Source organism: Arvicola amphibius, chromosome 9, assembly GCF_903992535.2.
Source record: "Arvicola amphibius chromosome 9, mArvAmp1.2, whole genome shotgun sequence".
Taxonomy (NCBI): Eukaryota; Metazoa; Chordata; class Mammalia; order Rodentia; family Cricetidae; genus Arvicola; species Arvicola amphibius.
In genome coordinates, this window is record NC_052055.2 from 69776471 (window position 1) to 69784172 (window position 7702).

Below are 7702 nucleotides of genomic sequence, written 5' to 3' on the forward strand. Positions count from 1 at the left end.
TATAATAATAGGCAATTATTTACCGACAGTTTGATAATAGGAAGTTTTATTTTGAATCCAGTTATATGTTCCTCTTTTTTTTCCTTTTTCCTTTTTTTTTTTTTTTTTTTTTTTTTTGGCTTGTTTGTTTAGACAGAATCTTTCTTTCTATGTGGCCCTGGCTGGCCTGGAACTTCCCCATGTGTACACCAGGCTGGCCTCGAAGTCACAGATATTCACCTGTCTCTGCCTCCCAAGAGATGGGATTAAAGGTGTGTGTCACTGTGTCTAGCTGTATCTGTTACTTTTGCAGTTCCCAGATCACAGTTCTGGGCAGGTACAACAGGCAGGGGTGGGGTTAAGGTGGGAGAGGCAGGGGTGGCTCACAGTTGCAGAGAGCCCATCAGAGAAAAACAGACATGCTGAACTAGCTTGAGCGAAGGTGTCAAGAGCATGTGGCAAATATTCTTCCTATGATGGCCAATTAGGGAGCAGAGAACAAGACAGGAGCCAGAAACCACCTGCCCCTAGTGACCTGCTTCCTCAAGCCAGGCCCCACATTCTCAGGGTTTCCAGAACCTTCCAAAATAATGACTCCAGATAGGGACCAAGCATTCAACCCAAGAGCTTGTGGGGCTGTTTCAGATTCTAACCATATTATCAATGAGGGGAAATGATGGGACTGGCAAGATAGCAGAGCAGATAAAGGTGCTTGTCACCAAGGCTGATGATGACAAGGCTAAAACCTGTGACTCTCATGGTGGATAGGGAGAACAGAAGCCTGGCAGTGCTGGCACACACCTTTAATCCCAGCACTGGGGCAGAGGCAAGCAGATCTCTGTGAATTCAAGGCCAGCAAAGACTACATATTACCATTCCATCTCAAAAAGAGAGAGCGCCTCCTCCTCTGAATTCTACTTTTAGAAATGACTAATTATTATTGTAATTTTGCTAATTTGTTTTATGAATCCCTATATAACATCTTTAGTTTGGCCTCTTGGGCAGTAAGTCCTAGAGTATTTAATTTACTCTCTGCCTCCTACTCACCCTGTCACTGCAGCACAGACCAGCCCGATGGCATCTAAACAGCTGGGTGTGGCCATGATGCTACACAACTTTTCTTAGAGACCACGGTTGTTGTGGATTTTTTTTTTTTTTTGGTTTTTTTGAGACAGGGTTTCCCTGTAGTTTCTAGAGCCTGTCCTGGAACTAGCTCTTGTAGACCAGGCTGGCCTCGAACTCAGAGATCCACCTGCCTCTGCCTCCCGAGTGCTGGGATTAAAGGCGTGCGCCACCACCTCCCGGCTTGTGGAATATTATTTTAACTAGGCAAAGATGTATTATATTTGTTTATGCTGTGGAATATTACTTTAACTGTGTAAAAGTATGTTACTTTTTTTAGCCAAAATTTTTATTAATTAATTTCTTGTACATGAAGCGCTCTTTGATGACATCCTTGGCCTGAGATTCTTTGCCATCATCCCTCACCACTGCCCAGCTGCAACCAACCACTGTCTGTCCGTGACTTTCCCTCTCGATCACTTTTACAGAGGTCAATCCGGTCCCCTAATTTCCAGTCATCAACCTTGCTTAGGCTGACTTAGCAAAGTGTCTCCACCGACTTGGCATACACAGGCTCATCAACACTGGATGCAAGCACACAAAGATGGGCTTGACACGTGTCTAAGGCCTTGGCAACTTCCTGTGTGCCACATGCTCAGCCATCGTGGATGAAGGAGGCCTTCAGCACCTCTTGAAGAGCAGTACTGATGTACATCACACCTCCAGGTGCATGCCTTCCTTGGCCATGGCGGTGGATTACAGTGAGACCCAAACCTGAAAGCACCAGAGGCTCCACCTCCACGCAACCTGGCGGGAAAATGCACGTGTGTCACATTTGCTTGTGCTGCATCTGTTTAGTTATGTAAAGATGCATTGTATTTGCTTTACCTTGCCAGTCTAAGGAACCTCATTGGTCTAATAAAAAGCTGAGCAGCCAATAGTTTGGCAGGGAAAGAATAGTAGGGAGAAAGAATAAATAAGAGGAGAAATCTAGACTTGAGAGAAGAGAGGAGAGAAGGAGGAGAGAAGGAGGGAGACACCTGGGACCGCGCGCCAGGCAACCCCCAGTCCACAGACGTGAGAAGCAGTGAAAGTAAGATATACGGAAAGGAAGTAAAAAGCCCCAAGGCAAAATGGATGAAGAGAAACAGGTTAATTTAAGTGAAAAGAGCTAGCTAGAAACAAGCCTAAGCTGGACCGAGCATTCATAACTAATAAGAAGTCTGTGTGTCATGATTTGAGAAATGGTCGGTGGCCCAGAAGAAAAAACCTTGTACAAATGGGTGGCAGAATTCAGTCATTACAACAGAACTCTTGAGAGCCCTTAGCCAGCCTGATGGTGTGACAGGCCAAGGAAAACCTCCACAGGGACCAGATGAGCCAATGTTTGCTTGAATACTTCACTGGACCAAAGCAGGCTGGGTGAAAGCCTGAAGTCTCCAGAGAACAAAGCCCACTCAGAGGAAGGCTGAAGTGAGCCATGGGAGGGCCTAGGGCTGTTGTTTTAAGCCCAGAGCACACAGCAACAGCAGCAAACCTCAACCCTGGGTCCTGCAATTCCGGGAGCACATCTGATCCATTGCCATTTAGCTAAGCCCCTTAGAAGTAGCTTTTCTGATGCTTGCACTGATACAAGCTCACAAAAGACCTGGTGTAATCCAGCCTGGGGCATTCAGGGAAGACTTCCAAGTGGAGGAGCCATCCTGATGGGTCTTAGAGTCGGCAGTGAAAGCAAATGGCAGAAAGGATATTCGGGATAAAGGGCAGGGGTGAGAGGAAGGCCAGTTGCACAGCACAAGTGTCAGGTGACAGAGCTGGGGGTGGACAGGATGGGATGGGAGGTTTGAGAAAGCACACCCTGCACCCTGTGCGCCAGGCAGGCTGGGTGCTGAATTTAGTGTGTGTGTGTGTGTGTGTGTGTGTGTGTGTGTGTGTGTGTATTTTTTTGAAGATTTATTTATTATGTATACAGTGTTCAGCCTGCATGCCAGAAGTGGACACCGGATTTCATTGCAGATGGTTGTGAGCCACAATATGCTTGCTGGGAATTGAACTCAGGACCTCTGGAAGAGCAGCCAGTGCCCTTAACCGCTGAGCCATCTCTCCAGCCCTAGTGTGTGTATATTATGTATATGAAATTACTATCATGATTGTGTGTATAATGTGTGTGGCTGTGAGCACAGGTGCTCATGGAGTGTGTGGACTGTGGAGGTCAGAGGACAGCTTTCGGGAGTCAGGTGTCACTTCTCTTTCTGTTGTGGGCTCTAGGGACCCAACTCAGATACCAGGGTTCCATGGCAAGGTCTTTCAGCACTGACCATCTCAGGAACCCTGGAACGGGTCTCGGACAGGGCATGACAAGTTCAGCCTGGCACTCCGAGAACTGACCCCATGGTTCACGAATGCAGGATAGTTAAAAGTGAACATACTTTTAAAAGTGCCACCCTCCCAATTATACTGCACATTACTTGAATATAGAACTCTTTTTTTTATACAGCGTCGAATATGTAGACCAAGCTGGTCTCACACTCACCAAGATGTCCAGTTTCTACTTGAGTACTGGGATCATGGATGCGTGTCATAATGCCTTGTTGTGTGGCGCTGGGGACCAAATCCAGAGCGTCACACATTAGGCAAGCATTCTGCCAACTTGGCTGTAGTCCCACCTGCTCAGTCCTTACTGCCTTTTAAGACAAGGTCTTGCTGTGTAGCCCAGGCTGACCTACCACTTGCAGCTCACCTGCCTCAAGCCTCCAGCTTGCCAGGGATACAGGTGTGGACCACCAGGTCTAGCCTAGAGCTTTTTGACTGCTTCAGATGATGAATGCATCGGATGGAGGTTCTTGGAGAGAATCAGACCGGAAGTAAGGGTCCAGTTCAGAAGCCAGAATGTTCCAAGCCATCAGTAATGAGGGTCCCGGTGGCAAGCAGGGTGCAGGTGGCAAAGAGGGAACAAATGGCTTTGGAAAATGCTTAGGAAGCCACTTGGCAGGACAAGGTGGATGAGTGCATGTGTAGAGGAAGGGATAGGAGAAAGCAGTGGTTCTTATGGATCGATGGGAGAAGCATGCTCTAGATGAAGTCAGTGACGCCAGGGCTGGAGACGTGCCTCAAATGGCAGCATGGTCATCTAGCACGCACCAAGTCCAGGGTTTGGTCCCCAGCACCACCTGAACCAGGCTTGATTACACAGCTGGAATCCAACACCCAAGAGATGGACGCAGGGGAATCAGAAGTTCAGTGATGATGACTTGAGTTGGAGACATTTTGAGTGTGAAAAGCCTTGAGGCACACAGGAATGGGTATGGGATAAAAATCTAAGAAAAGATGGTACAAGAAGCCCCCAGCTACAGGTGGTAGTTAAATCCAAGGGAGCAAGGGGCTGGAGGGATGGCTCAGCGGTTAATAGCACTGGCTGCTTTTCCAGAGGACCAGAGTTCAGTTCCCAGCACCTACATGGTAGCTCACAACCATCCATAATCCTGTTCCAGGAGATCTGATACCCTCTTCTGACCTCTGCGGGCGCCAGGTAAGCATGTGATGTGCATACAAACATGCAACCTACCTACCTACATAAATAAAAATAAACCAAGATAGGAGGACTGGAAAATGGCACGGTAGTTAAAGGCACTTGCTACCCAACGACACAAACTGGTTCAGTGCCCAGAACTTACACAAAGGTGGGAGCAGAGAACCAACTCCACAAAGTTCTCTTCTGACCCCCACATGTGCCACAGCACATATGGCCACATATACACATAGAATATTGACAAGCAATATAGAGTAATTTTAAATTAAACCAAACATGAAAGTAGGTTGAATTGTCCAAGTGTGAACACAGCCTTGGGGCCAGCTCAGAAGTATGAAAACCCCAGGGTCTTAGTCAGGGCTTCTATTGCTGTGGAGAGACACCATGAGCACTGCAACTCTTACGAAGGAAAACAAAACATTTAACTGGGGGGGGGGGGCTCACTTACAGTTTCAGAGGTGTAGCCCATTGTCATCTTGGTTGGGAGCATGGCAGTGTGCAGGCAGACATGGTGCTGGAGGAGTCGCGAGAGTCCTACATCTTGCAAGCAATAGGAAGTCAACTGAAACACTGGGCAGTATCCTGAGCATAGGAAACCTCAAAGCCCGCCCCACAGTGACACACTTCCTCTCAAGGCCATGCCACTCCACATTTGAAGTGCTGGGAATCCAGCTCAAGGCTGAATACACACTAAGCAAGCGCCCTGCCACTGAGCTGCCTTCCCATCTACACACTCTTCCAGGAAGGCTCAGCTCCCCACACTCATGTTCTCTTCTTCATGGGGCAGAGTGGGCTCCAGTGCTCAGAGGGAACCCCCAGGAGGGAAAAGCAGGCGCTGGTTATGGGAAGTTATCAGGTGTAAGGGGCAGCAGCTGCATCACGCCCATGAGCACAGGAGGAGATGGGGCTCTGTGCAGAAAGCTTTGCACCTAGTTTAGGGGACCCACCCATTCCACTGGCCCTCAGCCTCACTAGAGCCTTCAGCTGCTCAAGTCTAGGAATCTCCGGCCACCTGACAACTAAGACAATCTCCGGCTAAGGATCCCAGAGGTCAAATACAGATGAGACCCGAAGAAAGTGGATCCTGAGTGATGAGGAGACAATCAGCAAAAAGAGGAAACTGGAGAGGGAGCCTGGGGCTCAGGCCTGGCATAGAATGTGGCTGGGGGCAGTGTAAGGAAACCTAGGATACAGGCCAGCGCAGACACTGCATCCAATAGGGACATAAAAAGGCTCCTTTTATTTTTCTTCTGTCCATCTGTCATCCATTGTTTATTTGGGATACAGACTTGATCTCCTATTCCAGCAGTATACAAGTTAAGGTGTGAGGGCAGCTGGTGTCACAGTGGGTAGATGGTAAGTGGCACTCACCTGCATGGTGGTGATGTGAGTAGGTGGCACTCACCCGCAGGCTGGTGATGTCACAGAGGGTAGATGGTATGGTGGCACTCACCCGCAGGCTGGTGATGTCACAGTGGGATGGTGGCACTCACCGGCAGGCTGGTGATGTCACAGAGGGTAGATGGTATGGTGGCACTCACCTGCATGCTGGTGATGTCACAGTGGGCAGGTGGCACTCACCTGCATGCTGATGATGTCACAGTGGGCAGGTGGCACTCACCTGCACGCTGATGATGTCACAGTGGGCAGGTGGCACTCACCTGCACACTGGTGATGTCACAGTGAGTAGGTGGCACTCACCTGCACGCTGATGATGTCACAGTGGTACAGTGTCACTCACCCACAGGCTGGTGATGTCACAGTTGGATAGTGGCACTCACCCGCACGCTGGTGATGTCACAGTGGGATAGTGGCACTCACCTGCACGCTGGTGATGTCACAGTGAGTAGGTGGCACTCACCTGCACGCTGGTGATGTCACAGTGAGTAGGTGGCACTCACCTGCACGCTGGTGAAGTCACAGTGAGTAGGTGGCACTCACCTGCACGCTGGTGATGTCACAGTGGGATGGTGACACTTACCCGCAGGCTGGTGATGTCACAGTGGGATGGTGGCACTCACCCACAGGCTGGTGATGTCACAGTGGGATGGTGGCACTCACCTGCCTGCTGGTGATGTCACAGTGGGATGGTGGCACTCACCTGCATGCTGGTGATGTCACAGTGGGTAGTAGAAGGTACGGTGGCACTCACCTGCAGTCCCCATTCTAGGGAGGCCAGAGAAGGAGGACTGCCATAGTTCTGGCCGGGAGACCAGCCTCAGTAAAGGCAATCTAGTGAGATTCACTCTCCATCCTCTCCCCTCTCCTTCTCTCCACAGGGTCTCATTATGTTGCTTTGGCTGTACTGTCCCCTGCCACTGAGTTCTGGGATTAAAGGTGCCCACAGTGAGATTTCCTCTCTGCTTCATCTCCCTCAAGACTGTGAAAAGGAAGCTGGCATGCCAGGGCTGCCCTCCTGTTACATCCATGCTATGTCTGTCTGTCTCACTTCTGCACAAAAGCCTCTCCAAGCAGGAGACCTCATTACACCCACCGCTGCTGTTCTCTAAAGGAAGACTGCTCATGGCCTGTCACGATAGTGTTCATTTCCTGATCTTCAATGAGAGATTTCCAACCACTCAGCCCAAAGTGCCTATGTCCACCACCACAGACAAACTGAAGTGTCAAGGCTTCTGCAAGCATCTCCCAGGGCCCTGACACACAGGTCAATGCCACCTCACCCAGTCCCATGGACCTCAATCCACAGTGCCAGGGACATAGCCCCACAGCATGGTCTTCTACTCAGGCCAGCATGGTAAGCTGATAAGCCTCCTGCAGGGGCTGGAGCCCCCCTCAGTGTAAGGGGGAGTCTACAGAGTGCCTGGAAGGATCCTGGCACAGCTCATTAAGATATCAACCCTTAATGAAATATTTCTTTGTTTAAACTGTCATTTATCTTGGGGAACAGAGGCCTTGGTGGGAAAACTGCCCTTATATCCTCCCTCACCTCCACTCAGCACAGACTCTGGATCATTCTGAAAGACTGCAAAGGGTAGATGGGGAGGGGAGAAAATTCCAGAGAAAAGGACAACTTAGTAGAAAGGAAATGGGGGTCACAGAGGAAAGAACTGCAGTGAGCCCATGATGGGCAGACATCCAAAGGGCCTGACCGTCCATCAGTGACAGGGAGGT

The 7702-nt window shown here is 49.6% G+C and overlaps 1 pseudogene; it reads right to left on the minus strand.

Annotated features, from left to right (window-relative positions):
• Nucleotides 1-1377: 1377 nt before the first annotated feature.
• On the minus strand, nucleotides 1378-4123 carry LOC119823721 (annotated as a pseudogene).
• Between the last annotated feature and the right edge of the window lie 3579 nt (nucleotides 4124-7702).